This window comes from Falco peregrinus, chromosome Z, assembly GCF_023634155.1.
Source record: "Falco peregrinus isolate bFalPer1 chromosome Z, bFalPer1.pri, whole genome shotgun sequence".
NCBI classification, from domain to species: domain Eukaryota; kingdom Metazoa; phylum Chordata; class Aves; order Falconiformes; family Falconidae; genus Falco; species Falco peregrinus.
This window is the reverse complement of record NC_073739.1, coordinates 22117245-22139065: the sequence shown is the minus strand read 5'-3', so window position 1 is coordinate 22139065 and position 21821 is coordinate 22117245. Positions and strand designations below refer to the sequence as shown.

The window sequence follows — 21821 nt, the reverse complement described above, 5'->3', positions numbered from 1 at the left end:
AAGGTAAGCTCAGAACCGATGAGTTTGTAGCTTGGGTTTAAAGTTCCCCAGTAAGAGAGTTGTTGCCTGTGTCCCACCCACCCCTGCCCACCTTGTGCCACTAATTATCATGTAGACAAGTAAATTAGGATCTCCCTTTCATCTTGTAAATTGAGAATATTCTCTTAACATAATTTTTTTTTTTTTTTTCCCAGGTAGGCAAAGAAGAAAAGAAACCCCTAGATACCACAGGAGGGAATGTTGTAATGCCCTCTCCTTTTGTTTGTGATTTGGTCTCACTTTGGCATTGATGTCAAACTCTACCATAGGTATTTGCCTTTGGCCCTAAAGGAGCTGTCATAATCACAGAACAGTAATAGCTTTGCACGGGACTTCATTGTTGTCACACTAACATGCAACACACATTAGCACATGAACCCAGTGATGTGCTTTTTGTGATGACCTGGACAAAAATAAAAATATGACTAGATAATGTGACAATGTATTAAAAAAACATCTGTAAGGTCAAGTATTGGATCCTCTTCAAAAAAACAGATAATGTTGATCATAATTTCGTACATTTACCAAGATTCTGTGCACCTCATGAATCACTGCAGTTCCAGAGAAGAGTCCTTTAGAAGCTGAATATCAGTTACAGCCATTTATTGCACATTGAGGAACAAATTGAAGAGAAAGGCAGGAAATTAGGAGACATCTGAGTACCCATGAGTATTATATGTATGATTGCATACATACATTTTAAATTGCTGTATGATATGTTCTAATAATAAGTCATCTTAGGAAGATCTTAGAAGAAATATAGGCAGAAAGATATTCTCTGTGTGCTGATGAAGCGATGCTGATTTAGCATGGATACTTGAGCAGGTACTAAATATAATCAAGTTTTATGCAAATCAAAGCCCCAGTCAGCACTTCAGTGACAACTGAGAAGAACTTATTTTCCGAATAACACTCACTTCCAAGTCCAGCATGCTGTTATCAAACTAACTAAGGTTTACTTTGTGCAAAAAAGAAGCTATCAATAGGAGCACCGTATCACACTACCAGCTATCATCTGACTTCTGTTTACTATTACCTTCAGTTAAAAGGAAGTCACTGCGATTTATGTAATTTTATTTGAATGGATAAAACATTTCTGTTGGGAAGAAATACATGTGAAAAGACAAATGCAGGTCACTTGTGAGTATATTGAGCACAGTATGCTACCGGGTATCTTAAAACTGACGGGTATTAATTGTAAGTATTAATTATAACTTACTACTGAGAAGCTTTAAATAACATTTTCTTAAGCCGATTCTTTTCTATGACATATGTATTGCAGTCAATGAGCTGTACAGCTGATGTTAAATGAAAGTCAGAGTGTGTCGTGTGGGATGTTTTGGGGAGTGCATCAGGTTGGTTTGAAATTTTTTGGTGATTGTAAATGGGAACTTTCCTTGAATGACAGAATAAAAAATGGTCAGCATCGTTTTGTCAAAGAGTAAGCTATTTTCCTAATGTTATTTAAACATATTCTTTGACCAGAAGAGGTTATTTTGGCAGCAAAATCCATTAATTGAGGAAATAAAAGGGAAGTAAAGAATTTGTTTCCAAAATTCAATTAAGAGAAGAGAAGTAACATCTGAACAAATTCACCCTAGTAATAAATACACTAAGTATAAATCTCCTAGGTGTTTTATGGTAAATAATAACTTAAGGTAGTCACTAGGGATATCCCTGTATTACTCCAGCTTTAGTAACGGTGAAATGTCATCTGTTTTTAACAGAAAGGTGCATTAAAGGAAAATAAAGCTGTTAGAAAATATATCCTGGATGACATTCATGGCCCCAGTGAACTGTGTTAAGGCACTGCAGTAATTAAAAATTCACTTCAGAGGAGCTTATTATTCCTTGATTCATAGTTACCCTGTCTATCAAGAGCCTCCTGGACCCAGGCCTTATGAAAACATGATGCCTCCATTAGTTACTAGATTTCTGACTTAAATCTTCAAAAAAGATGTAAAACTTTTCCAAACCATGCAGATAAAAAACATGAATAAAAAAAATTTAGGGAGCATTTAGAAATAAAATAATTAATCCACAGTGGTTGCTTTCAAAAATTTAGCAGCTATGCCAATATAAAAGAAAATTCCTCATTGACTTATGTGCCAGGTTTTTAATATCTAATATTTAGTTAACCAGAAATCGTTACAATTTTACCATTTCTAATATCCTATTAGTAATACTGAGGAGAGAAGTTAATTGTGTTAAGAAAATACACTTTTCTGTTAGAAGGGCTTGAGAAACTGGCAATGAAATAAACATAGTTGGATAACGTTTTACTCTGTTCCATCGTAGCTGCTACTACTCAAGTAAATGGAAATGGTATCAGAAAAATGGTGACGTTCTCATATTAATATGCAGTTAATATTCTTAAGGACTACATTGTGGATCACAGCAGTATAACTCTGTTGTACTCCTGGCAGTGATTCCTGTTTGTTTTGGGTTGGGTTTATTTTTGCATTTGAGAGGGTATTAATAACAGCAAATTTGATTCAGTTAATGCTAACTTTTCCTGCAGTTGAGGACTTGTGGCTCTGGTCGTTAAAAAACAGCTAAAGTGTTGTTCCACTGTAAACTGGAAGGATCTCATGCCTCATAAAATGGACCATTTTCAACTGCCCCAGGAAGTGTTGGAAGATACTATTCTTGTTTTACAATAGCTAAATATGACTTTGGTCAGTTTTGCCCAGTGTTTTTCTGATTACACCAGCTGGACAATACTTCCTTGACATGCAAATGGTAAACTGAAGACCAACTGGTGGTTTTTAATGTCAGCAGACTTACTCTGTTACTTCAGTTGATCACCATTAAAAAAAAATAATAAATTACTTTCTTGCTTAAAACTATCAATCTCAGAAACACTGCAGTGTTCTGTAGAGGGAAAAGGGTATTTTAAGTGTGAATAGTTAAACAATTTATTGCAATACAGAAAACTGCTAGAAAGTTGGTGGTAGAGGACCTAGGTTTTTGTCAAGGGATTAGAGAATGAGATGCCAATTGAAGGAGATTTCTGGAGGGCTAAGTTTTATTTAAATGAGTTTATCTCACCAATCTAAGGAATTTCATTAGGGTTTGGTTAGGTATTTTATCACCTTCAGATACAGGGTGAAGGCAGTGTTTATTTGGTCACTGGTACTGGACAGGGAATCAAAAATGCTATTCTTAGTGCTGTTACTACCTTGATATATGATGGGGAAATAACCTGTCATCTGTACTTCACACATAAAATTGGAAATAACATGCTTTCCTTACTTCAGAGAAAGGAGAAGTGAAGAATGGCCATGCTGGGTGAAATTTTTGGGCCCTAAGTCATATTTCTGTTAGTGGCCAGTAGTGAACATTTATGTATGAGTTACAGGGCACACAATAACACTTGTAGTTCTGGAGTTACGTGAACTGGGAGAAATAGTCTTGTTTTAATACTTCCTGGTGGGTGAATACTATAGTGGGTTTTTTTCTTCATTTTTGTTTTTTCTTTTGAATTCTTGTAAACTTCCAGCACAGAAAGCATCCTTTGTCAGGAAACTGGGTGTTGGACTGATATTTTCATAAAAACATCTAGTTTAATCACAAAATCTTTTGTGACTAGAAAAAGTCGGCTTAGGAGCTGTCACTCTGTATGCTTAGTTGTATTATGTTTTGCTTGCATTGTATTGAAGATGTTCAGTCTAGTAAGGAGGAATGCTGCTTGTAAAACATTGCAGAAGGACCTCATGGAACTCTATCACTAGGCAAGAAAATGGCAGATGATTATGGCCTTTCACAGCTGATTCAAAAGGCCTGATCTCCTCCTTTTCCTGCTCAAAAAATGGAAATGGTAGAGATGGTTGTCTTAAATAAGTGTAGTGGATAATATGACATGAAGTGTTTCATGATGTTTAGGCTTCAGACTGTGGGAAGAAATGGTATCCTCAAAACTTTACCCGTTCAAAGACCTAGGATAATCAAAGTTCTTAAGCCTGTCAAGATAAAATTCCACAGTTTTTTAGTCTCCCTTTGATTAAGGGTACTTAAAATCTGAACTGAATTTATGTCTATGAAATATCTGGTCTGAGGAAGAAACCTCATTCTCTCTGTGAGATATTAGGGTTTTTCTTTTCTTCCAATTTGATGTCAGTGGTGACCTAGGTGTCTATTTAGAACAAACTGCACAAGGTGAAGAGAAAATGCTTTATCCTTTCTTCATGTGTAATACAATGTGGTGGCAGGAAGCTTTATCTTTCTACAAGAAATGAAGTAGCTGCAAGGAATGTGAATATTTATATGGGAACATCTACACTTACAGGGGCCTTTAAAATACATCTTTCATGCTAATTCGCATTACTGGGTTGCCTATGACTCTGGCTGTTCTAGTTCACCTTTGTTTTATTAAAGGTGCACCCGAGGTCAACTGCCACTAACTATACTGTTAAATATTGATTTAACAATTTGAATTAATGTAATTTTCAGTTGTAAGTCCCTACTTAATGTACAGCAGCACTTCAGTGACCCAGTCAATAAGATCAATAGCACTCATGTGAAGTTCAGGCTATGGCTGTCACTGACTTGCTCTGCCCTTCTCCTTCATGACTTCACCCAGGGTCAGACAGGTTTCAGTAAATGCACAATCTACGTTCCTGCTAATGGGCTGTGGGACGTCTCTAGCTAGATGCATTTTGTGTGCACTGATGGCTTCTGAAGCAGATTGTTTGGTGCGTCGTACTGATTTTTGTAATCACGCTGCTCTTTCTCCTTTGACAAGGGAAAAGGTTAAACAGTGAAGGTGTCTTTTGTGGTTTGTTTCAAGGTTTTCTGCAAGGCCTTGTGTAACAGTTAAAGGCTCTTGATAAGTAAAAGTACCCAGTCATTTGTAAACAGCAAGTCTTTGCTTGATAACACTTGCTAATCAGTGTGTCAGAGCTAGAAGGCCAGTATTTAAAGATATAAATACTGCTAAGTTAAGCATGTATTTTAAACGTTTGGTTAAATGTCCAGGGTTGATTTACTGGCAATCTGGAGAATTATGCTGTAATGAGAGTGGAAGTATCTGAGCAGCCAAATTAAGTACTTTGTCAAAGTGTCACTTAAAATACTATGTGCGTGAGTATTGCATGGGAAAAGTATGTGTGGTTGCTCCTATTCCATGAATGTACCACTTCTGACAAAGGCAAGTCACAACTGGCCAGTATTCAAGTGGTAAACTGATGGTAAGTGTAGATTTGAGTGTCTACACCCTGAGTCAATTTCCCTCTGCACAGTTTTCGTTAAATGTAAGAGGTCTTATTTTCTTGACCTCTGTCTCTTTTAAGCCAGAAGTATACGTGTGCATTAGTAGATGGAAAGTCTGTGTGAGCAAGAAAGCATGACAACTAATGTCTTGTGACAGATTTTGAGAAGACGTAATAATAATATGTTATAATAATAGATAATAGATAATGGTATGTATTAAATATGAAACTGATGTTTGTGGTTTCATTTAACAAAAGAATGGCAGTAGCTCTTACAGCTTGGGAGAGGGCAGAAGAAAAATCTGCTTTCATATGTCTTGGCAAAAACCCCTCCATCGCTGCTTTCCCTCCGTAATTCATGGTGAGATCCACCTTATCATCTTGTCCTGCCACACACTCTCCTTGCATTTTCCCTTGTGCGGTGTTCTTGTCACACAAGTTTACTCACCTGTAAAGGAGGTGTTACAGGATGCCCTGCTTCTCCTTGAACCACCAGCACCCAGGTATTTCTAAAAGGTTACAGATAGCCAGCAGGAATGGTGCAGCTGCTGAAGCCATGTGCTTCACATGCACAACAGGGAAGGCAATACACGAGTGGCTCCGGCTAGGGAAAGCTTAGAGAATGTAATTAGAGAACACTGGTTTTCCCTGGGAAGGTACTACATTAACTGTAAAAAGCATGATAAACTATCAAATCTTTTTTGTTCTAGCTTCAGATAACAGAATGAAGTGTATGGATCAGTAGTGAAAGCTGCATGTCTTTCTGCACTGGCTGACCATCCTCAAGGATACACTTGCAAATTCGGCTGTTCATGGCTTTCCTTATACGTTTCCATGTGGCACTGTTTTCTCAAAGCTGCATGTCACACGTCTGTTTAGATGACATGAAATAGGATGTCTAAGAGGGAAAATAGACCAGTGCAGGTATATAGTTCAGGTATGTCTCTTAACTTGAGAAAGTTAAAGGATGGTAACATTAGATACTAATTTATGGTTTCAGCCATTTACAAGTGTCTTCTGTGAAGATCAAAATGTGAAGCTGCTTTTCTCTGAAAAGAAAGGCTTGTGTCTTTGTTAAAAAAGAAAGCTGCCTTTGTGCTTTCTGACCATTCTGTTTCATATTGTAACCTTTCAAAAAGCTCTTTTACCTGTATGGAATATAACAGATTAAAAAAGCCTCAGGGGATCTTTGTTCTGAATTGCTTCTTTCACTATTTGTTTTTCTGAGTTATTCTTAATGAAAATAGGAACAACCTTGCTCTTAGAAAGAATTTTTCTTCTCTCCTGTGTTCCACTTCTGGGTTTGCATGTTCTGTAAGCTGAGAGATGTAAAGATTAAAAATTCTCATCATGCCCATCTGTCTATATGCCCTGTACTTTATCATTTGGCAGTTGAGTATCAAAGCAACATTATCAATGTTCTTTGAAAACTAAGCAGGTTGGATATGCAATTTAGAAGAAAAACAATTACACTGTGTTAGCTTGCTTTTGGCAAGAGTGTTAGGGCTCATCTTGGAGACAGGAAACAAAAGCAGCACTTCATCTTCATAAATTTTAAATGAGGAAAAGTGTGTGTGTGTGAGAAAGAGAGTTGTCTGGCAGGAGCTTTTCCCTACGTTCTTTCTTCAGCTAGTTTTCTTCACTCTAGAATATGTACTAGTCTGTGCTGCTAGTACTGGATGGAATAATATGTATTTCCCTGTAACAAAAGTATTACTAATGATTGTCTTACTAGCTTTTCTTTCAGACTAACTTTCTGATATTCATTTAAAAAAAAAGGCTGTGCTTTGGTGACAAGCTTCACAACCAAAAAGAAAGAGGATTAGAAGAGTTAATAGATGTTGTATAGACTCCTTTTCATTCAGACAGGTTTTTTTGTGTTATTTTTTTTTTGTTTGTTATTTTTTATTTTATCTGCGCAGAGCCTACCATGGTATGTTTTTAAGCATATCATCATGATCATGAGTGATCATTCTTAGATCTTTATAAGAAACATTCATGACATTCTGTCTGCTAAGAGTACTAAACTGAATGTTATCCTTTTTTTTTTCAAACATCTATGCAAAAGCCATCATATATTACTGTTTTTGAGAGTCCTCCAGGCTAAGAACAAGTGTGTGATGGAATGTACTGACTCTGGAGAAATTGCCTTTTAGGGAGTATATAAAGCAAGTTTAGTGGTGAGCATGCATTTTAGTGGGTTTTTTGGTTTTTTTTTTTCCCCCTAAATGAGAGCCATAACTCATCCTGCAGCACTTGTAATGAAGTTCTGAACAAAGTCAAGAAAACCTAACAATGTAAGTGTCTGTCCTCCGCAAGAAAGGTCTTTGCTCTGAACTTTAAAGCAAACCATAAACATCAAAAAATTCTCAGTGCATGATACTAACCATGTGACTGAGGCATACCCTGGATTACAGCTTGCCAGTATTGTGTTGCTTGCACTTGAAGTCTGTCAGATGTTTAATAAGGACAATATGTTTGCCTTAAAACTAAACATAAAACATTCTTCTACTTCCTTAATTTTTTTTAAATAAATAAAATCCTTAATTTGATGTCAGAGTTATAAGCATTTTTGTTGTTGCTGCTTAGTGGTTTTAGGGGAATCTGAGTGTAGAAAATTATTTAAAATACTGTTTTTCTGAATTCTAGCCGTAGAGTGTGAGAGTGTGAGATATAACCTAGCCAGTTTTTATTCTGGGCTCCATCAGAGGTTAAAAAAAAAAGTGCAGGTTTGGTGTGGATATCTTGTCCATACTAAACTTTACAACTTGATCAAGACATTCCTGGAAATAGGTTATATTTTAATGGGTAAACCAGATTCGCAGCTCTTGAGGAAGCTCTGGGTTCTTCCTCCTAGAGTTTTATACTGGTTTGTTTGGTTTTTTTTTTTTTCCAGGTCTGCCTATTTGAAAGAACATTGCATTATCAGTTTGGGAAAGGAGTGTGATGATTATATTTCTAGGTTGGGGTCTGAGTTCTGTCACTAAGCTTTTAGGGGCCAGTGTAGATGAGCAGTAAAGCTGCACTGTATTTTTAATGTAAGGGTTTACATTATTTCCACAATGAGCTACCCCTTGAGGAGGGCAGGAACCTTGAGCCCGAGATGCAATTTCATGGTGTTCAGATTCATTGAGTAATTGTGACTGGAGATAAATTTGTTATGATGACTTTCTCTCTGCTATGTTCTTAGCAGGAGACAGTCTTAAACATCAGCAGCATGCTGGCAAGGATGTGAAATTCGGTCCCCTCTGCCTTGAAGAAGCGCATGGGTCACCTAACTCGCCACTTATAGCAGGCTGTTGATGTTGTCTGGGATGAGTTCTCACTGCAGCCTGTTGATCCTGTCCTGGTTTGCTTAACAGTATCAAGACAGCTCCAGTATATCTTAAATATATTTCATCTGCCAGAAAATTGGCTATGGTTTATTCCGAAGAAAAGGTACACTGAAGCTTTTCTGGTTTGTATAGAGTTCTTAAACAGTCATTGAAAAGCTTATGATGCTTTGTTGGGTGGTAAGGACTATCAAGATGATCAGGATTTTGCTTTCTCTTTAGTGGGTAACTACATGATTAATGTGAAGTAAACAAGAATGAGCTAGAGTAATTTACAGAGTGCCAGGTAGAGTGCTCTGGGACATAATTGTGTCCTTAGGGAAGATCCGGTTTTTCTTCTGCTGCAGAAGAATTAGTCACTGTGTTATTTGTTTCAGTAACTTGGGAACCAAGGCTTTTCTCTTTTTTCCCTTTGTTACAGCTGCCCACAGGAGAACAATATGCAATTCAAGTGAAAAATGTCATTCCTATGAAAAAAAAATAAAATCATTTGTGTTGCAGTTTGAAAAGATTCCAGACTACCATGAAAATGGGCTAGAAGTAGGAAAAGCAATTCTTCGTTGGCCCATTCACGGTCACCAAAAGAGAAACCGCATGTTCTGAAGAAAGGCACATGAGGAATTCAGAGGAGCCAGCACCCGAGGGCAGATGGAAAAGCGTGCTCAGACCCACTTCCACTGTAGTCCGCATGAATCCTGCACCTGAAATTTGTTGCCATGCTGAGTACCGTGACTATGACAGCATGGTCCAAACTGGGTACTACTGTGCGTTGACCGCCATGTGAGGACTTAGTTGATGTGTTTGGAGATGGGATTCACTGAGCAATGGCAGCGGTATGGTTTTGCATGGGCTTGGAGGGTCTGTTAAGCATGAGGTATTTTTCAGTGCACTTTTACAGGTTAACAGCAAATGCACCTGACTGAAAACCGGGAGAGGAGGAGCAGACCTGAGCTGATGTTGTAGCATGACCTCAGCGAGCAGGAGCAGTCCTGGCCCTGGCCTGGCAGAGGGCTGTGCAGGTCTTGTACTGTGGCTGTGTCAGCCTGCCAGGGACATATGCATTTTATCACTTGGTACTGAAGTGAGGACTGCTGCCTGGCAAACCTACACCTGTCTGTTTCCAAAGCTATGCTATAAGATATTTGGCTCTTTAGCTGTCTAAATACTGCTACCAGCAAGCTTCAGTCCTTGCTATTGGTGGCCACGTGTGCTTGGCAAGGTCTGGGGGACCTGTGCAATCCAACCCTGGTTTGCCTCAGAAATCCCTGTATGGGGAGGGATGCAGATGACCTGGCTCTTGTCTCTTTCCAACAAACTGCCTGGTATTCCTCTGGCAGCAGACTCCTCTATTAGACAACACAGAGATGACAAAAACAGTGTAAATGCAGGTCAAGTGAAATGGTTAAATAAATCAAAGAAGTCCCTGTTGAGCTACATGCAGCCACTGTTGTCCACCTTTCTGTTTCGATGAAGATGTGGGGAGCATGTTCAGAGCTCTGCTGCAAATGTTTGCATTCTGTGATTCTGAAAGGGAGTATTTTAAAAACTGTTTTAATATGTGCCTGGGCATTTAATTAAGCTGAAAAATAAAAATACAGGAGGAAAACAATAAAATTACATGAAGCAGATAATTAGTAGAGATGTAGAGCTTTCAAATGGTGTTGAATGTTTTAACCTAAAGGGCAGTGGTCTAATAGCTGAAGTGGATTATTTTAGGCTCATATGAACAGCTCAGCTCACTTTTAGGTATCAAGTTGCTGATCTTAAAATTGTCAGCAGGGCCTAGCTGTCACAGAGGTGTTGAAAGAGAGCTAGCTCTTCTTTGCTTTAAAATGATCTAAAATATAGTCCTAGTATTACAGCATATGTTGTTTTAACTTATCCTGAATTTTGAAGTAGGAGCGAGGGAATGTTAATAAGCAGATCAAGCAAATTATCTGTGTTGTGCCCTAGGTTTTAATTTTACACAATTTCATAAGCCATTCAAAAGAACAGGTACCGAGAAGTTGTTTATGGGGGTGGGGGGGGTGGGGGGAAGGGAATGCGAGAAGGGTTCACACTAGGTAGTAGAGACCAAAAAATAAAGACTGAAGTCACTCACCTACAGGTGCACGAGCAAAGTATATTCCTCCATGTCTCCTTGAGTATTTCTGAAGAAAATATACTGATGCTTTTAATGAATGTTTTTGGGAGTGTAAAGTTGACCTGCATTAGATTCAAGTATGTCGAGGAAATTCTTATATTTAGAATCACATACTTGTAAGGGTGTTTTGTTTGCATTAGACTTGGGATTATTGAAGTTTTAAGTGAGCTGCAAAAAAGAAAAGGAGGATGATATTTCAATTAGGTTCTCCAGTAGCTATGCCCTGAGGAAAACAAATCAATGATAGGCAGCTTTTTTTCTTCATAGTCCAAAGAAAACATTTATTATGGTATTCTAATAGCTCAGGAAAGTCTTTATATAACTAGGCAGGTAACTCAGCTGGTTTTGGTCTGATGTAGGATTGATTAAAGAGTTTGTGGATTGGAAAAGAGAATGAAATGAGCCCTTCACAAAGCAGCACCTCGTATCTCAACTTCATTGAACTTTCTGTTGCTTTGAACACTTTTATGCTTAAAGAATGTGACTAAGCTGTCTAATATGCTAGCACTCCAGTTTCTTTTCTCCCATTCCTGGCAACATCCCAGAGCAAGCTGCTCCTAAATGTTCTTCTGCCATTCAGCTCTATTCATGTTTCTTCTTTTCCTTCTGGTTTAGCCTAGCACAGGGTAGGTATATAGATATTGCTAAGGAAAAGCTATGAAAATAGGCTACAAGGAAATGCAGGCAGCTGACTTTAGAAAAAGGTTTCAAGATTTTAAGAATGAGCTCTCTGGCTGCAATATGCTTTTTTTAACTGATGTTTCTCTGAAGGGTTTGAAGAAAACTCAAATGGGAACTGTCAAAATTGCCCCAGAAAACTGTCTCTTAGGAAACTCATTTTGTCAAGCTTTGCTCATGACAAGTAGAGAGAGTAAACTTCATGAATAAACAAATACAGTGTATCCCATGCAGCTATCAGTGTATATATTTCTATTCCAAATGTATTCTGCAGCTTTATGTAGCCTTATCATAACTAAGTGTTGAAATAACTAGACAGCACTTCATATTTCATAGTTACGAATTTTATTTCCTTCTCAAATTCTAGATAATCATAATTTCACTACTTACCCCCAGTTTTTATGACTCAGAAGTTGGAATGACATTTACAAGAAAAGATTAATGGTCTTTCTCTGTTGCCTTTTCCCTTCATCTCACAACTTTACCTGTCCCAAGCTGTACTCCAGGGCTGTCCATACTCTGAAGACAAGAGCCACCTGGTCTCCCACCTTACACTTGGTCTCAAAAGACCCTTCCAAGGCAAAAAAACCCCACAACATTTGAAGTATATGGCATTATATAGTTTGTATATCAAACAGATATGTTTATACAATAATTTCAAAAACTATTATTTAGTTTTTCTAACTTGGGAGTCATTATGTCAATTTGAAGCTGTTAAAACTGCACTCCCAGTTACTTAATCTTAAATTCTTAAATGGCTTTAATGATCATCTGCTGTTCTTTTCTGATATGTGAGCCTTCTGGAGTCATGACATTTTTTCTCCCCCCCTCCCTTCAATTTTCACATATATTTTTTTCACCCCACCATGAGGGCTGGATATGTATTCTTCATAAATTTAAAAATAAAATGAAAAGTTGAGGTTCTTGACTAATACATTAATTCAGTGGTTAGGGCTGTAATATAAGGGTTCATTAACAATTGACTTGCAGAATTACTATACTGTGTTTCTGGGGCAAAATATGTACAAGCATCTGAATCCAGGGCCAGAGTCAAACCCTCATGTGCTAAGAATTACTAAGTGGCCTGAAAACTTCCCTAAAGTGGAATCTGAGTTAGTCCTGATGGAGGAGAAGCAAAGCCTCTGAAGAAAGCATTATTAAGCAGATGAATGAGGAAAATAGAATAATCCAATGGTAGTGCTGCTTCTGCTGCCACACAGCTGTACCGGAGACAAGTGACTTGCTTGCTGGTTGGGGCATGGGCTGACACATGCCTGAGGAACTGCAGCCTAGTACTCCGTACAGCATCTGCCTGAATGTGGGTGCCCACCCTCAGAGCTCGGGCAGCAATACACTGTTTTTGTGTCACCACATCGTTCCTAGCAAGTGCACTGTGAAAGCTGGTTCTAGTGATAGTTTGAAACCGGTGGAGGCCTCCTGAGTGATCGGGATTTGGTGAGCAGGATAGTAGCACAGAGCTGTTCTCTTCCTTGCCCTCCTTTGCCTCTTTTGGATCTCTCACAGTCTCAGCTTGGTCAGACCTAAATATGTAGCCTATGGTTGTGAGCACCCCAGAACATGACATGCAAGACTGCTGTCGCGACGGAGGGAAGACACAGTCACTCAATATGAGTGATCAGCAGGCTTCGTTTATTGTCCCTTACAGTCACCTTTTATGCCTTGTAATAATTAGCTCATACATATGACAAAAGTTAAGCTCATTATTGGTTAGTTGCCTAAATACCAAGCCCGCCCCTAGTTTCTCTTCTGTAGTTTTCTGTTCCCACCTGCAACATTCTTTTCCCACCAAAATCCTCCTGTTACTGTGTAACAAGGAAGCCAAAGACAGTGTATTTTTGCTTTACTTCAGATAAGCTGAGAGCGATGTGCATTTTTGTCCAGCCAGCTGGACTATGTCTATGTGACCCTTTCCAGCTAGCCAGTTATCCACAGACTACTTTTTTAATTTTGCAGATGAGCTCTTACCATCTTGATGGGTGGAACCAAGCTCTCAAATTTATATGCCTCTGTTCTCCAGGCTATCTAAATTTAAATTTAATACGTTGAGTTAATTTCTATAAAAGCTGTAGGGGATGTGATCAAAAGTCTTTTAAACTTCAACTTCTGTCCACTGTCATTGATCTGCAAATTTTTCTTTCAGAATGTATTTAAAAACCTTTTCACACTGTCTGTTCCCTGCCTGCCCATTGTGAAAACGTATTTGATTAGAAAGCATTGAAAAATTGATCAAGGCTTCTGATCTTTTGGAACAGGTGCTGGTTAACATTTCAGGAATACATCCCTAAATGGGAGAATGGATGGTAAGAACTGTGTTTGCAGGGGGAATTTGTCCATTTGACAGAGGTCACTTTTACTGTACCTAGTAACAAAGCAGTGCTGTGCTTGGGATTTCAAGGGAATAAAAAGGCTTCTAAACAGCTCTTCCTCCGCCCGCTATGGAAAGAGAAACTAAACTAGATCCTGTGCTACAGAATTAAACATGCGCAGTTGGCTCTGCTTGAGGTTTGTATGTGGGTGTGTTCTGAGATCAAAATGAAGTCATAGTGAATTAAATTTTTTGGACCAAAGATTTGGGTTGTTTAGCAGTTTGATGAACAGCTCTTGTCACCTAGTTAAAGGCAGGGAACTTCTTAAATGGTATGCCTGTCTCAGTGTAATGTAGCACAGATCCCCTTTCCACATGTATGCCTCTGCTGAAGCTGGTAGTGTTTGGGCCATCACCAAAACGGGAATTACTGTTGATATACCTCTATGATCAGTTTAACATAGTGCATAGCTATAGGTGTATTGCTTTTGCACCTGAGCTAACATATACTTGCTAGTCATACTGTGCCATTGACCAGGGCAAGTGCTGCTACCTGGGATTTGCCTGTCTTATAGGACACTGTGTAGGATAGGCTTTATACTACTAGAGGACTTGGACTGGCAACCTGGTCATTGAGAGGTAAAATCAGCACCATTTGGACAAAGAAGACAAAAGCAGAATGTGAAAAACTGACTGGCAATAAAGTTGTATCTAGAAATAAAAAGGCACGCATTTAAATGCATTGGAACTAAGCACTGAAATTATTTCCTTAAGACTGTTAAATTCTTCGTCATACAACTCAAAGACAGAATGTCATCTTTTAACAAAGGTGACCCAAAAAGCTTGAGGATGGTAATACAGGATGAAATTCAATGGCTTGGGTTTTTTTGAGGTCACAATAGCTAATAAATTAAATTAATGACTATAAAGACTTGTATTTTTTTCCTTATTTTCTGTTAATTGCTGATTGAAATTGGATTTACATCAATTCCATAAAATAATAATAATAATAAAAAATTCAGTTAGGAAAGGCCCCATGTGTTGCATTTTTACAGTGCTGGTACAACAGAGATGTCTCTGGGATTGTTGGGTGTTATGCACATACATATTTGAGAGTGTGAGTTAGATTATTTTTTTAAAATGTCACTGTTCTTTAGGAATGAGTTTGGTAGGGACATGGGCTGTAGTTAAAGCTTCAGACACAGTGTTCTGTCACTGTTTTCATGTCTGGCTTCTTTACCGCAGAGGACTAGCAACTGCAGCTTTAGTCTGTGGGACAATAATAGTTGCCGACTTCTCAACAGTGCTTTGCAGCATCTGCTTCTAGCAATGAAAAGACACATGATCATGGAATTTAATGTCTTTCAGAGAAAAAAAATCTTCAATGAAATAGTGCTGAGCTTTTTCCCCTAGTTTTAAACTGACTTGCTGCACGAGCTTTTGTTCTGTATCTCTGATGAAACTCATCACGTGTGCTTTGACTGCAAACATTTTTGTCGACACCCTACCTTTTGTTGTAGTGGTTTGGTACAGATATAATGTTAGGTTAAAATAATAAATTTCTATGCATGTGGGTGGCAATTATTCAAGGTTTTTTAAAAGTTTAGAAGTGGTATTCTGTACTGATGTGCCTTCCTTACAGCCATGGGAAGATGATATTCCTGTCCAGAGATTGCAAAACTTTCTAAAGCTGTATTCTAAATAGATGGTATATAAAGACTGTATAAAGACCATATGGTACATGTCTTTCTCAGATTTTTCTTTGAGATAAGTTACAATTTTCAAGTAATTTAAAATACACCCTGACAGAAAGCTGCTTTTGTATCTCCCTGTGTTTTTGTCTCTTCTGGGTGTCTGGCTTACCACACCATTTCCTTGTGATGTGACTGTCTTGCAGGTTATTTGACTTGAATCCAAGTCATCTTTATTTTTATGTTGCTTTTGCTTTTATTCTATATGCACATATGCAAGTATGCCTTTTCACTTCCTTTTCTTTAATTAATGTCATGGACTTTCAAATGCATACAGATAAATATGGAAAGGAATTAAAATATCCTCATTGTACTGTACATGTGAATGTCTCTGCTGGTTGAAGATGAATCTTGGAGAAATAATATTCACTGTTGACTCATATTTTGACCATGTAAAATCCTGCACATAGGATAAGGATGTATTTAACTCACCCTCAAAGCAACAGCTCCCTTCTTTTAATGTGGGTAAAACACAGGTTAAATTGTGCTATGCAAGGTCTGCAAAAGTCAACTAGTCTGTGGGCTCAAAGGCTTCCCATATTTGACTGTTTCTCTGATTTAATGCTGGCAGAGCCCTCTATGAATGCGTAATGCAGAATTTAGTCTGCACCTAGTGACCAGTTTGCAGAGTGCCCTTTACGTTATACAGCTTCCAAGTCTTCTGTGCTAGATTAATTTCTCCCTGCACCAAAAGACCAACGACTCCTAGTGCCAGTCAGTTTTCATAATTAGGTTCCCCTTTAAATGCTTGCTTGCATTCCTGGCAGTGTGAGTTGAAGGTGGCTCTTGCACTCAGTGAGGTGGATCTGCCATTTTTAAAAGGCTCATTTTTGCATTATTGTGTATTTGAGCATTTGTTCCTTAATGGTCATCTCTTTTTTTAAAGCCATGTCAAAATGCTTGAACTGAGTTAGCAGCAGCTTGTAAAATCATGAGAGGAATTAAGAAACTGAGGTCTTACAGAATCATTCAAATGGCTGCCTTGCTGCTTTTCCATTCTTCTATCTGACAGTGGCAGGAGAGTGTGTAGCATCTTCTACTGTGTTTCATAGATCTGTGACTTGTGGAAAGTAAATCTGTGGTTAAGAATTAAAGGGCAACATTGACATAACAGATGTGTCTTCATCCCTTTGGGAAGGGCCTCTGTTAGCACAAGGAGCATTGGCAGGTACAGAGACCTGCTTGTTCTCCTCTATAACACATTTATATTACATCAACCACCCCACTCCCCCTCCCCCCCCCCCCCAACTATACATGATCAGGCAATTAAGACTTTTGTTTATTGTTGCTCTACACTTTGCTATTTGATGTCATCAGTCTCTCCCATTCAAAATTTATTTTCAGAGGATTTTAGTGACCTTGAGCATGACTTCCCCTGGGATCTGTACAAGGGATTTGTTGGCTCTTAAAGGGACTTTTTGATCAGAGAATATCTTGAGAGCCTTACTTTCACTATCTTTCAAAAAAATAAAGTTCCTTCTTATTGTTTTCCATACAGCACACCGTTTTGGATTTTTTTCCATTGTCAACAGCCTTCCCTTCTTGGTTTTAAGCTGAGAATGCAAAGATGAGAAGGCAAAGGTAGAAGTGCTGTGCCTGGCATGTGCCTATGTCAGTCCCAGTGTAACACTGCTTCCGAACATCAGAAACAAAAAAGTATACTCTTCCCCAAATGAGCTTTTTGATTAAGTCTGCAAATTGTTCAGAACACATACCTGCCTAAACAAACTGAATAATTGTATGTACAAATGAATCGAAAATTATACCCCTGGTGACTTGTTTTCCTATTCAGCTTCTGCTCAGCAAAGAGCAGAAATGTCTCCGTCTGAGGTTAATTTACTACCATTAGTGACCGTAAGCTTCTGGTATTGACTGAGCTTCCAGCAGAAATAGCAGTGGCAGGGCATACACAAAAGCTACTGTAGATAGAGAATCAAAATGTGGCTGGATCAACAAAGATCTTCCTCTGCAGTAAAAAGAGCAAACCTGAATATTCTCACTTTTTCCTGGGCCTGGAGATGAGGGGGAAAGCATCCTAATATTGCTGTAGTTGTCAAAGGTAAAGCAGCAGCAGAAAGACTTCCCTCCAGGTTTGGCAATATCCAAAATCACTCTAGAGCTCACAGGCAAGCTGCTGTGGTACCTTTATGTGACCCATATTTCATCCCACAGACTGGAGACAAAGCTTTTGAGGAACTTCCCTTTCTAAATATTTTTTTTCAAGTTTTGATGCCTAGGCTGCCTGTAGTACTCTGTGATCCAGGTAAATTTGGCCCGCTGCAACATGTGCTCATTCTCAGCATTAGCTTTGGGCTGCCTATCTCTAATTTATTCGAGTTACTATTGCGATGTGCTGTTATAATTCTAAAAGCAGTAAGATGCTGATGCAACAAGAGCATCTCATGTTCTTACGATGTTATTACCCATGGCTTGACTTAAATTCCCCATGGTTTTTACTTAAGAGATCAAGCTTCTAAGAACTGCTTGTGATATCCTTACATCACAAGGGCACATGGCAGGCTCTACACTTGCTTTTAAGTGTATACATTTTCATGTGCTTTGAAGTATATACAATGAATAAAGATACCCTTTGTAAGTACACAAGTACCTTTTTTTTTTTTTTAATTGCTTTGACATTTGAGGAGTTAAAAGGTACATCTTAAGCACCAAGTTTTGAGAATTGGTTTTGACTTCTTGACAAAGAAGTTGACAAAGTTTTTTCTCTTGACAGAGAATAGACTGTAACTTTGCTCAGTAAGAAGCTGAAGCAGCGAGGTTTGCAGACACAGCCAGGGAACATTAAGAACTTCTGGTGTAAATAGTGTCTTTGCACCAGAGCATAAAAGAAGCTCTCCATTTCAACAATTAGAAGGTTCCGTGACTTCAACTGATCCATTTCTCTAGGCCTGACTCTTGCTGCTTATCTAGGATTTAATAAAATGTTGTTCTTTCTTAACATCTGTGACCAGCTGATCTGAGGCTGGAAGTAGTGCCAGGATTTATCTCCGAAGCTTACTCTTCTGACTGCAACTCTTCTCTCTCTGCACTGCATTCACACCTGCCCTTTTCAGTGTGTAGGGTGATGCTTACAGTTGGTCCCTGTTGGTACCCCAGCTGGTTTTTTGTCCAGAAATAAAACTTATAATGATAGGAAAGGCATAACTTTCCTTCAGAACATTTTCACTCACAGGAACTTGATTATTCCTGAACTCCGGCTTTCCAACAGAATTGGCCAAAACTGGTCCACTATTACTCAGACACTGTCAGACATGAGCCTTATCTCCTTAACAGATTGAAGAAAAACTCCAGTGCTTTGGGTTTGTTTTGCTTTTTTGTTTTGTTTTGTTCTGTTTGTGTGTGTTTTTTTAACAATGTAGCACTACTCACATTTTTCTAATTTTTAAAATGAACTTTGTACTGTATGTGTATACTCTGTATATTTGTTATCACTTTTATGTATTTTGTTTCATGTAGGTAATGAGTAGTTGCAGACTTGACAAGTTATTGCTGTGGATCATTGGCACTCAATTATAGTTACTTATCATTAGGGGGGGAAATTAATGTCACCTTCTTATTTTTCTGTACAGCGGCCTAATAATGTCAGGTTATGAAGTTTACCAACACAGATTATTTTTGGGTTAAAAAAAAGCAAGTGATTACTTGCTCCTCTGGTGTCTAGCAATTTATCTAGTGCAATAGCAACAATTATTTCTTTTTAAATTGCATCTCTAGTTCTTTTGATCATGCTTTCCTCTTTTCTTCTCCATTGCTAAAACACCAGTGCAAGTTATGGTTGTTTGCTTTAAACCTGTGCAACTTATTCCACTGCTCTGATTACATCTGCTTGTACATATAATGTATGAGGTGCAGCCAGAGCCTCTGACAGTGTGAACACATTTTTGGTCACAGAACACAGTTTCTTTGTAGTGGATGATACAAACTAGATCTGCATAAATATATTACTTTTTAAGGGGACACTGCCTGTTTTCCTGTAATCCCATATCTTGCCTGCTGAGTACTCAAAGGTGGTCGGTCATGGGTGAGTAAAGCAGCCAACGTCACTAGTTTTGTTTTTGTAAAGCATTGTCTGGTGTGCTCATAGTGTAATGAAAACGCTTCTTCACCAGATGGCAATGTTGCATGAGACTAACCACTGTGCTTCCTCTAACGGGCGTAGCAAGACCTGTGTAAGGAAGTGGTACGGTTTGGTCGGGAGAGTGAGTAGCCATGTTGGCAAAACTCTTTTATCTCCTTTTTAAGTACCTACAGTGGAGGTCAGAAAGGATAATTTTCTTCTTTGTCAAGTGCAAAGAAAATGTGGAAGGAAGTTCATATGAAATTCAGCTCAAGTAAAAAGATTAAGGACACCCTTCTTAAAGAAATACGTGTTCACACGTCTTTGTCGTTTTTGCAGTTGCTCTTTATAATAATTAACACCCAGAGACATTTCCAAGGTTACACTAACCGTATGCAAGAATTCTGCTGATCACAGTTCCCAGAAAGCAACTAGTTAAGAAAATGATTTCTATATGAATGATTACCAAGGCTCTGAAATTAGAGGCTTTCCTAATTTTAAGGTGTCAGCTGACTATCTCTTGTGGCTTTTCATAGTTTTAAAAGGTTTTGTTTCTTTCCCTTGAAATAGCTTTCTAATGTAATTCTGTTTACACAGAATTTTCCCCCAAAGATTTATCTGAATAGAAATAATAGTGTCAGGATACATTCTGCACTGAATGCTGCTTTGAGTTCAGTGCTATTCTAATCTACTTGTTTTATGTATTATGTGTGACAAACACACATGACTCCAAAGGAGTACTCATGTATTCCACTTAATGTATACCTAATATGGAACCTTCTGTTAAAATTATGGTCAAATACCTTACTTTTAAATTTTTAATAATTGAAGTGTAATTTAAAAGCTCTGAGTGGAAATTTATTTTATTGAAACAGGAGAGGACATATTATAGCCAAACCAAAGGCAGTCTCATCAGAGAAGCAAATGTAAAATTCAAGGTTTTCATAGTGTGAAACACAATATAATAGCGGCACACTTAGCTGAACAGTGCCTGCAAATGCACAAAACGTTCCTTTGTCTTTCGAGTAACCTTAGTCCATGTCCATCCCATAGATTTAGCTGAAATAGTCGTAATATCAGTAAATTGTTTCATGCCTTTTTAGCTATTTCCAGTAACAGTTGAAGAAAGTCTTTAAGAAAATGCTTAAATTCATCATTGTGTAGATCACAAGTTAATAAACTGAATAGAGTGTGTTACTTTCTTGAAGTAAGTAAGTGGTTTTGGCCCAGTCAGTTCCTTCGTTCCTGAGGTGCTGACGGCAGGTGACTTGTTGCCTTTGGGTACCTCGTTAATCTAGCAGCTAATCGTGCCCACTGTTTTCCTATATTGACTCCAGAGGAAGGCTGGGATGATTTAGTGACTTCGTTAAGCACTTAGTTGGAAAGGAAGAATTTGGGCCTAAAGCCACACTTAGAAATTACTTTCTTTTTAAGTATCATTGCTTTTTACTGTCTTTCTCCTTCTCCTTCTGTTGGAAGTCAGGAAGACGGCAAAGGCTGGTTACCAGATACATTTCCAGTGGTCCCTCACTGAGAGCTTGGGGTGCCACCAGTGATGGATTTGTCTGTACCTTTGGACATAATCTTTATAATTCAGGTGAAACCATAAGACATCGTTAAGAAGCAGATTTTCCAGAGTCACTGCAGTAGCAGTACAGTCGATTCTCAGTGGTTTTCCTGCTTTGTGCTTCTCAAGTATGGCTTTTGAGATGGATGCTGATGGGACTGTCTGTCCTCTGCCAGGTGCTAGTCAGCTTAGCCATGCCACTGCTGGTTTCTGCTTGCCTGGAAGCAACAGCATCCTTTCCACTGTGTCCTTCTGTCACAGAGGGAACCTGTTCTCTGCCACGTCTGGCTATACATCTTAAGGGTTAATAAATTGATTGACAGCGCCTGCCATCATTCAGCTTAAAGAAGCAGGACTAAGATACTAGGAAGCCTGATGCAGCTTACAACTGTGCCCAGAATGAGGGCTTGAGCATATATATACTGCTGCAATTACAAATCTCCAGAACTGTGACTTGGTTGTTATTCCCTTTCTGTTACACTCTTTGTGATGAGGTTCTTTAGAAAGCAAAATGTCACTATAACAGTAATTTACCATCTTATTGTAAAATGGTTTGTTTATATATTGGAGCCTGATAGGCAATATATGTGTGCAAACTGTAATGCAAGATATTTCATTACGATCATGTTGCTCATTCAGGCTGAGTCACTTATCCAGACCACCGTACAATAAGATGTCAAACTATTGTTGCAGTGATATC

At 38.4% G+C, this 21821-nt stretch overlaps 1 long non-coding RNA gene across 2 annotated transcripts in view; it reads left to right on the top strand.

The window, feature by feature from the left end:
• The window catches only part of LOC129782732 (uncharacterized), a 63805-nt gene extending 53240 nt beyond the window's left edge, over positions 1 to 10565 (top strand). Inside the window, exon 5 of one of the 2 annotated variants that reach the window (XR_008744792.1) lies at positions 9083 to 10565. This is a non-coding gene — a long non-coding RNA (uncharacterized LOC129782732). Of the gene's footprint in view, positions 1 to 194; positions 2822 to 9082 lie in introns of those variants that run through there. The other variant, XR_008744793.1, reaches the window with a different exon arrangement.
• Positions 10566 to 21821: the final 11256 nt, after the last annotated feature.